The 9992-nt window shown below is 38.1% G+C and overlaps 1 long non-coding RNA gene across 1 annotated transcript; it reads left to right on the top strand.

Annotated features, from left to right (window-relative positions):
- Positions 1 to 7006: 7006 nt before the first annotated feature.
- LOC126066002 (uncharacterized) lies at positions 7007 to 9642 on the top strand. Its single transcript, XR_007514983.1, has 3 exons — positions 7007 to 7042; positions 8438 to 8525; positions 9549 to 9642. It is a non-coding gene; the product is annotated as an uncharacterized LOC126066002 (long non-coding RNA).
- Positions 9643 to 9992: the final 350 nt, after the last annotated feature.

Here is a 9992-nt window from a genome sequence, read left to right as displayed (position 1 = left end):
CCAAACAAGGGTCATACCAAACAGGGGCCAAAGTAGGCTATACATAGTGTGGTCTCTGTAATCCAATAGTCTACCACTATTACGGTACTTATCACTTTATGTTGTAATCAATCACCGATTTACTTATCAGCCTTCCCCAATTTTCTGTGAGCTATTTAAGGGCAAGCAGTATGCTCTCCCCTACTCTGTATTCCTGAAGCTTAGCACAGTGCCTGAGATGGTCAAGAGATACTTGTTGAATGCTAAAGGAATGTTTGAGTAAATTAATTCCAATACCAATGAACTTGGGCAAATTGTCATTCCATTCAGTAGAGGGCAGCTGTGCACACAGTACTATACAGAAAACTAAAAAAACAAAATCAAACCGGTTGCTATCCAGTCCATTCGGACTCATAGTGACCCTGTAGAACAGAGTAGAACTGCCCCATAGGGTTTCCAAGGCTGCAGAAGCAGACTGCCACATCTTTCTTCCCAGAGTGGCTGGTGGGTTTGAACTGCCAGCCTATCGATTAGCAGTTGAGCGCTCATTGTGCCACCAGGGCTCATTATACTACACAGAGCAATCAGCTCTCTATATCAGGGCTGAGCAGAGCAGCATTTTGAACTTGAAAGAATCTATACCTCCAGCTCTGTACTTACAGGGGTCCCTCCCCCTACCTGCCCCATGCCTGGGCCAGTACGTACAGAATCAAGATCAGTCAGCCTGATCACATATCCCTCATAATTTCCAATTTTCTTTTGAAAAAACTCAATCAAAATCTCAACCAGTCCTTTCGTCTCTTTGGAAACACGAAACTCTCTTGCCTGAAAACATTTGAAACAAACAAAAAAGGGTCCATAGAGGTGATTTCTCTTTTTCTTTTACAATAGTAAAAAACCCCAGACCTATAATTTCAAAGTCAATTTGAAGATCAGTTTGACTCTTCTAAAGGACCTGGTTGGGTCCGTTATTTCTAAATCCTGTCTTTATGAGCAGTGTGGTGTATAGCTATGGAACATTTTCATAATCATAGTTCCAGATTTCAAACATCTTCAATTTATATATGACAGGTATAATGTTAAATTTCTTAAACCAAAAAATGGAAAATGACAAGTGTTGGCAAGGACGTGGAGAAATTGCAGCCCAAATGCATTACTGGTGGGAATGTAAAATGATAACAGCTGTTGTGAAAACATATAGTTCCTAGAAAATTAAACATAGAGTTACCATATGATCCAGCAATTCCACCCAAGAGAACTGAAGACGTATGTTTGGGCAAAAATGTGTACACCAATGTTCACAGTAGCATTATTCATAATAGCCAAAAAGTGGAAATAACCCAAACATCCATTAACTAATGAATGAATAAAACTAATAGTGTGGCGTATTTTTTGAAGCAGCCAGTCATGGAAGTGTTATCAACCATTGCATAATAGTTGTTTTTCAGAAAAGTCTACTTTTGCTACCTTTTTATTACACTTTCATAGCACTTCACCATGATTGGTCGAATCCCCAGGTTTCTTCTCCCTCCTGGCAGGAGGCCGAGGCACAGGCACAGTGACTGTGAATCTACCCACTATAGGACCCTCCTGGAGTGGTAGTAGCAAGCCATCGCCTTTTGGGGGGGCTGTGTGCAGTATTTTTAGAGCTGTGCACAAAAACTCATTCACTAAAATTATGCGGACTGCACACGCCTCACAAGACTAAAGATCCTCCCCTCACTGTCATGCATATGTATGTCACTCCCTATAAAAGGAGCAAATCCGCCCTGGTTCAGGGAGCTGGCAGCCTTAGGTCACGAGACCCTGCCTGTTTGCAAACTGTGAATAAACCTTTCTGCTTTTCCACCCCTGTGTCTGACTGACTTCAATTCGCTAGTCTGCTTTACAAGAACCTGTTAACTGACGGCTTCATATTTATACAATGAAATATTATTCAGCCATAAAAGGGAATGAAGTATTGATACATGCTACCACATGGATGAGCATTGAAAACGTTACATTAAATGAAAGAACCCAGGCACAAAAAGGTATATATTATATGATTTCATTTGAATGAAATGTCTGGAATAGGCAAATCCATAGAGATAGAAAGTAGATCAGTGGTTGCCAGTGGCTGAAGGGGAGGAAGGAATGGTAACTGTTAATGGGTACAGGCTTCTTTTTGGGATGATGAAAGTGTTCTGTAATTAGATGGTGGTGATGGCTGTACAATCCTGAGAATATACTAAAGGTCATTGAGTGTACAGCTTAAAAGGGTGGATTTTATGGTATGTGAATTATATCTCAATTAAAAAAATAGTCCTCCTCAAAAAAGTCAGATTTCTTAGTTCTTAAGTATATCTTAATAACCTAGAAAATGATGATACAGTAATACAAAGGCCCGCTAAGATTTTAGGACAAGATTTATTTTTTCATAGGGTCGTTCTTCACCTGTTTGAATAGAGACCTACTTGTACTGGTGCTGCCAGCTGAAAGTTTTGTTATCCAGAGTTCTGATCATGTACTTGGCACTCAATAATTATTTTGATTGATCGATTGATTCTTTAATCCTTACTCTTAACCCATAAATTACTAAAAAAAATGTATCAGACCTTACAGCTAAGAAGCCAGAGACTTGAAACACATGTCAGCTAAGTAGAAGATAGGTGATACCCAGTGGAGGTATCCTTCTGTAGCTGACTCTGTAAGCTTTAACTGGCTCTGCTGTGGTGCAAATTCTTCAAGTTAAAGGTGAAACTCAAAGGTAGATCTCACACTGAAACGCCTTAGAAAACAAGGTGCTGACTCAATGTCATTTCTGTTCCTGTCCTGAAAAGCAATTTAGTTTGCCCCAGCACCAGCTTCTCTGACTCAGAGTTTGGATTCTTACCCTTAAACTCAGAATAACATAGTCAGATTTTGTTTACACTCAGTTATTAAATGGGTGTGAAATGCTGTGCCTAGTCCTTTTATCTCCTCAGAATTTCTTTTGGTTGAAGTGATAATGACTGTTGTGAAATATATGTATATATACATCTGTATTTTTTTTTTTATATACTATACGGAGCCCTGGTAGCCCAGTGGTTAAGAGCTCGGTTGCTAACCAAAAGGTCGGCAGTTTGAATCTACCAGCCACTCCTTGGAACTCCTATGGGGCAGTCCTACTCTGTCCTATAGGGTTACTATGAGTCAGAATCAAGTCGATGGCACTGGGTTTGGTTTTTGGTTTTACACTAATCCTGCCTCATTAACGTAACAAAGACAACCCATTCCCAAATGGAACTATAACCACAGGCATAAAAAAAAAAAAAAAAAACCCAGTGCCATGGGGTCGATTCCGACTCATAGCGACCCTATAGGACAGAGTAGAACTGCCCCATAGAGTTTCCAAGGAGTGCCTGGCGGATTCGAACCGCCGACCCTTTGGTTAGCAGCCATAGCACTTAACCACTACACCACCAGGGTTTCCACCCACAGGCATAGAGGTTAGGATTTAAAACAAATATTGGGGGACACAATTCAATCCATCAGAGTCATCATGATGGTCACCCTGGTCAAATCCTTCTGTAAAGTGAAGCTGTTGCACTGGGTTATGGACCTCCAAGCTTCCTTCCAGCTCCTTGTCACTCATCCCAAGGAGGAGGCTGAGTAACCAGAGGGTCTAGTTTTGTTAATATCTGGGGCCTCTAAATTGTTCATGCACATTTTTCAATAACAGATTAGATTGCACAGCACAAAAGCTGGCCTGGATTACCTCCACAGTCTGTTCCATGATAGCTTTTCTCATGAATAGGAGAGTGGGCTGGGAGATGCTGACAGACTGGATTCCTTTCAGAATGAATGCAGAGTGCTCAGGTGGGAAATGCCCAGCTAAGCCCAGGCTCCTCCCTGCTGCAGTAAGGCGGACTTAATGTCTCTGCAGAGTGCTATAGTGTGTTTCATCCCTGCTTTTTGCTTTGCTTCCTTTATTCCTTTGTGTCTGCTCTGGAGCTCTAAAGTCACGTTGGGTTTTGTTCTACTCTTTCTTGAATGCCAGTGCTTTCTCTGGCCGTCTTCCAATTTATTTAGAAATTTGTTTTCATTATACCTGACTTGGGTGCAAATGTCTCAGCCAGGTATTCTGTTTACAAACAGTACAATTAATTATGTCATTTGATGACTCATCCCAACTCCAAGTCACTGTCTACTTGTGGATCCTCCTAGAAACCACTGGGGAGACTGGCACTCAGCTATGCATCCACTATTTTGGGTTGTAGATTTCTTACTTACAGTTTCTCCATCAGGCAAAGAATTTCCTTTTATGTACTTTCTGTCATTGCAATGCGATTTTGACAGGTGTGAGAGATAAACACATCTGTTCAGGCTACCATCCTGAATGAGTTAAGATGCAAGTTTTACATTTTCAAAGATGTTGTCAAAGTCATCCTTCCAAAATAAAATTTGAACCAGTTTACACTTCTACCAACAGTGGATGAGACTGCCAATTTCCCGATTCCTATGCCAGCTCTGGAGCCTTGGTGGCTCAGTGGTTAAATGCTCATCTGCTAACCAAAAGGTCAGCAGTTTGAATCCACCAACCACTCTTTGGAGACCCTACGGGGGCAGTTCTACTCTGTCCTACAGTGTCACTATGAGTCGGAATCGACAGCAACAGGTTTAGTTTTGGGCTTATGTCAGCTCTGGGTGTAATCTCTCCTTGAAATCTTTTTTAGCCTCATAAATTAAAAATGTATTTTTTTAATTTAAATTTCTTTGATTGTTAGTGCAGTTATGTGTCTTTTTATCTGTGTAATAGCTTCCTAGTTTGTTTCTGTGAATTTTTGTTTAATCTCCTGTCCATGTTTCTATTCAAGTATTTGTTCATTTTTATTGGCTTGAAAGATATTGTATATACCAAGTGTATGAATTATATTTCTGCCATATGTTGCATATATCTTTCCCAGTTTGTCATTTCTATTTTATTTTTATTTACGTCTTTGTGCTCTCGAAGTTTAAAAATAAGTTTTATAATCAAATCTGTCAATGTTTACCTGTATAGTTTCTGATTTCAGTGTAATAATTGCATTTCTTTATCCTGCTTTCTTTATTTGTGCTTTTTTTGTTGTTTCTTGAGATAAATGTTTAATCGATCAAATTTTTATTTTTCTTGTTTCTTAATAAAATATGTATAACTTTGAAGTTTTTTCTTAATATGGTTTTAGCTATATCCCAATAGTCTTGTGGTGCAATTTTATTTCTATTTTCTAAATCATCTATAGCTTCAGTATTAATTTCTCTTTTATCCAAGAGTTTTTTAGAGGTGCTGTTTAATATTTCCAGGCAATTACTTTTTTTAGCTGTCTTTTTGTTGATGGTTTCTATTTTTTGTCAAAGATTTCTGTATAGCAAAATTTGTGTTTTTTTTGACAGTATGACCCCTTCATCTCTATACAGTTGCAATTTTTCTGAAAAACTCATCTTTAACCATCCTCAGGAATCAGTCACACAAGTCATTATTGCTATTTACACATCAGGTCTTTCTAACCTCACCTGAACTACTTTTTGGTTCTTGCTGGCTTCTCTCTCTTCAGAATTACTCTTCTTCTGTATTTTTTTTTTCATTTCTAGAAACATCTGTGTGAATTTTTCTGAGGCATGTAGAAGAAGGTCTTTTGTGCATTTGTACAGTCATATTAGGGATCCCAACTACAGCTGATGGGAGGTTTAGATAGAGACCAAGATTTAGACAGGGTGGTATGGATCCAGAAACCCTGGTGGTGTAGTGGTTAAGTGCTATTGCTAACCAAAGGGTTGGCAGTTCAAATGTGCCAGCTGCTTTTTGGAAACTCTGTGGGGCAGTTCTACTCTGTCCTATAGGGTCTCTATGAGTCGGAATCGACTCGATGGCCCTGGGTTTGGTTTTTTTGGTTTAGTATGGATCCTGCGATGACAAATATAACAGCATCTGAGCAGTGGGAAGAAGTTCAGACCAGCAGGGAGACCAAAGCTTTTAGAAGACCTGGAAAATCCAATAGGCACTCTTTTGGCAATTATTTTAGGATAATCCAAAGCAGCGTAATGAGTGTTTTAAGAGGCTTGTGGAACAAAGTCAGGTGTCTAAAAAAAAAATCACAAATTTTGCATTACAAAAACAGAAAGAATTCTCTTATCCGTAGCACCGTAGGTCAGCTTGTTAAATGTTAAAAATCTATGCACTGTAATGCATAAGTTAGTTTTCACTATCCTTTAAATTATAACAAACCTTTAGAAATAGCTTGCTTTGTTTCACATAACTGTTTCTAGGTGACCAGGCTCGCTGAAACCAAAGAGGCTGGTTTCATTATTTATTAAGTCTCACTTGACACTTGTTCTTTCAGAATAGTCAAGATTAATGAACATATCCTGTTTTTAAAACTTCAGGGGTCTTGTAACCATGTCTTCTGATCTTATAGTTGTTTAGCAAAGTTTTTATTTAAACTTTAATAATGTTTGAACAGAAACCCTGGTGGCATAGTGGTAAAGTGCTAGGCTGCTAACCAAGAGGTCGACAGTTTGAATCTGCCTGGTGCTCCTTGGAAACTCTACGGGGCAGTTCTACTCTGTCCTATAGGGTCGCTATGAGTCGGAATCGACTCGACGGCAGTGAGTTTAATATTTGAACACACACTATTTTTTAATGTAAATGTCAATCAATCAAAAATTTTGTTCAAAGTTCCTGATAACATTGTATATAAACACTTTCAAATCCTAAGTAATCAGAGTTGATTTACTCAGTAAGGACCTGTCACCTAATTTAAAAATTGACTACTAAACCTGCACAGCAATTTATTAATAGTGTTCTGAGTTGTTTTTTTTTTTTTTTTGACAGAAATTATCTCCCTGAATGCATATAGAATGGCTGCTTGGAATAAACTCTATGTTTTAATTTCTTTTTTTTCCACAAGTGTATTCTGGAGGCAATGGAAATCAGGGATTCAAGTAGTTAGAAAGCCGGAGAGGCCAACCACTGGAATCAGCAACTAAGAAGAATTCAGATCCCCAGTTATAAGAAGATCAGAGACCTGGAAGGTGACTAATATTCGAATCAGGACCATGGAACAAGGTAGAAGAACACTAATAATCACCATAGCTCAAGCACAGTATTGGTGGTGGGAAAACAGTAAGTTCAATACTCTTGGGTTAGAACCCCTTCAATGCCTTCTTCCTAAGATTGGAATTGACCTCAAAGATGAAGCGTCTCCTGATTTAGGGTAGGGGGTTGGTAGCTGCAGAAGAGATACCAGGCAGAATCTGCTGTAACATATGGAAAATTCATTTATCCCATTATCAGTTTCCCTCTGTTAATGGGTCTACACAATAAGACATTATGTTCAATGCACACATTCAAAGAAATTGGTAACAGAACTGATAATATTATCTTAGCATTTCCCCTAAATATCAAGTAAATATTAACATAGTTATCTTTTTACCAAGTAAAAACTAGAATATTTCTAAAGATACAATACAAAATATAAATGAAAATTCCAGAGCCTAGTACATTTAAGAGCCCTTAATAAGTATTTTTGAATGAATGAATGAGTAAATGAATTGCAGTATAATTTGTAAGAGCAAAAAATGGGAGTAAACTGACCACCTATTAGTGGGGGAATAGAAAATTATAGTACGTTCACACTCTGTAATACTATATAATCATAAAAAAATCAGATGGGACTTTATGTACTCACTCACATTAAAGGATGTTTAAGATACATGTATATATATGTATATAAGCTCAGAGGTAAAGAATAATAAACCCTATGTATCTATTTTCCAACTTCAATTATCCGCATTTTACAACTCTCAATTTAGGTATCCTCTTTTGTTTGGAGCCCTGGTGGCGCAATGGTTAAGAGCTCGGCTGCTAACCAAAAGATCGCAGTTCAAATCTACCAGGTGTTCCTTGGAAACCCTATGGGGCAGTTCTACTCTGTCCTATAGGGTTGCTATGAGTTGGGAATTGACTCAGTGGCAATGGGTTTGGTTTGGTTTCCTCTTTTGTTTATGATGTATTCGAGGACTGAAGCACACACACACAGTATCATCCAATTTTTGTTAAATAAGTAACTAAATGTCTCTCTGTGTATATACAAATACGCGCACACACAAATACTATGTGTATGTATTTAGTAAAAGAGCTGGAAGAAAATACGTCAGACTGTTAACAGTGATTATTGCTAGTGTATGGGAGTGAGATAGGTAAGGATATGATAGGTGTGTAAGATTTTAACTTTTTACTTTTACTCTTGGTTTTTTTTTTCCTTTTTTAACAATAACATGTATTACTTTGGTAGCTAAAAATTTTTAATGAAAAAGCTCTTTATGTAAAGAGCTTAACAAAATTAATCAACATTGTTATTGCTAGGAGCTTCAAATTAATGGCAGAAATTTCATCCAGAATTTACCTATATGCTTAGTAATAATACCAATGATCAACTATCTGTTACTGTCATTTTTACAGGCTGTCAACGTGAGCATATGCAGACAACTTGCGGCGATGCTGAAAAGAAGAGAAAAGCTTTGACAACAATGCCTGAGCAAAATTCTGAGTAAGGTTGGGAGCTGTTAGTAAATGATTTGGCCAGTGCAGGCTGCATCATCATGAGAAAATGACCAGTGGCGGAATGCCCTGTATTTGCATTTTATACAGACTAGGAGGTGAATTCAGGTATGGCATGCTTCCTGGAGGCTGATAAGCCCCTAACTCACACGATGCACAGTGTATATGGTAGCACAGCTGTTACCCAGGCAACTATTCTTTGTTGCTTCTCTCCTGTGAGCATACTAGACAACTTTCTAGAAAGGAAGTCAGGATAGTACAACACATGATACTGAAAAAAGCGGAGGACGTGGCTCAGCAACTTTCTTTAAGTGCCTCTTCTTAGTGAACCCAGATCCTCTGCTGTCCTTTTAAAAAAGAATTCAACTCAACCTTCTGGTCTCCATCTCTGGTTCTCAATCTCTCTTTCTGTTTCCCTTACTCCCTCTGTCTTGCCATTTTTATATTGCTGGTTGTCATTAAAATATAATCTTGTGCTCTTTAGATAAGAAATTGAGGAAAATGTAGTACAATGTGATTTTGCTCTTTGGAAACTAAGATAGCCGGCTAAGAAAAATATAGCTTGTAACTCTGGTTTAGAATGAACACATTTTCCAAACGCTTTTGCACCGTTTTCTTTGTATTTTATATATTAACTTTATTCATCTGAAACAAATGAAAAAATGCCGAGAGACAGGGAGAGAGGGAAACTTGGTGACGCAGTGGTTAAGCGCTCTACTGCTAACTGAAAGGTCAGTGGTTGGAGTCCAACAGCCACTTCTCTGGAGAAAGATGTGGCAGTCTGCTTCCATAAAGATTACAGCCTTGGAAACCCTATGGGGCAGTTCTGCTCTGTCCTGTAGGCTCGCTATGAGTCAGAATCGGCTGGATGGCGATGGGTTTGGTTTTTTTGGAGATATATCTATATCCATCCATCTATAATTTTTTTTTTTTTTTTGTAAATCTCATAAGGAAAGCAAATCCCTGGGTGGTGCAAGTGGTTAACAAACTCGGCTTCTAACCTTAATTTTAGAGTTTCGAATCCACCAAGAGGTGTCTGGAAAGAAAGCCCTGGAGAAGCTTCTGGAAAATCAGTCACCATTGAACCTATGGAGCACACCTTTACTCTGACACACATGAAGTTGCCATGAGTCTAAATCGACTCGATAGCAACTGTGTTTTTTTTTTTTCTTTTTTTTATAAGGAAACAATTGCATCTTAAATATTGATAAATGTTTGTTACATTAATTTTAACTGTGTATATACTAATTCTCAAAATTCTCACAGGTTGGCAATAAACTCAACTTAAGAGATAAAAGATCCAACTGAATGTATTAATTACACATTAAATGCTATACTATAAAAAAAAAAATTTTTTTTTTTTTACATCTAGTAATTCATTTTCAGTCATAATTTGCTGTATGACCTTTGGCAAGTCACTTAGCTTCTGGGATGGTTTTCTTGTCTGTAAAGAGAG

The sequence above is a fragment of the Elephas maximus genome, chromosome 22, assembly GCF_024166365.1.
Source record: "Elephas maximus indicus isolate mEleMax1 chromosome 22, mEleMax1 primary haplotype, whole genome shotgun sequence".
Taxonomy (NCBI): Eukaryota; Metazoa; Chordata; class Mammalia; order Proboscidea; family Elephantidae; genus Elephas; species Elephas maximus.
The sequence above is the reverse complement of the archived record's forward strand: the minus strand, read 5'-3'. Positions and strand labels throughout refer to the sequence as shown.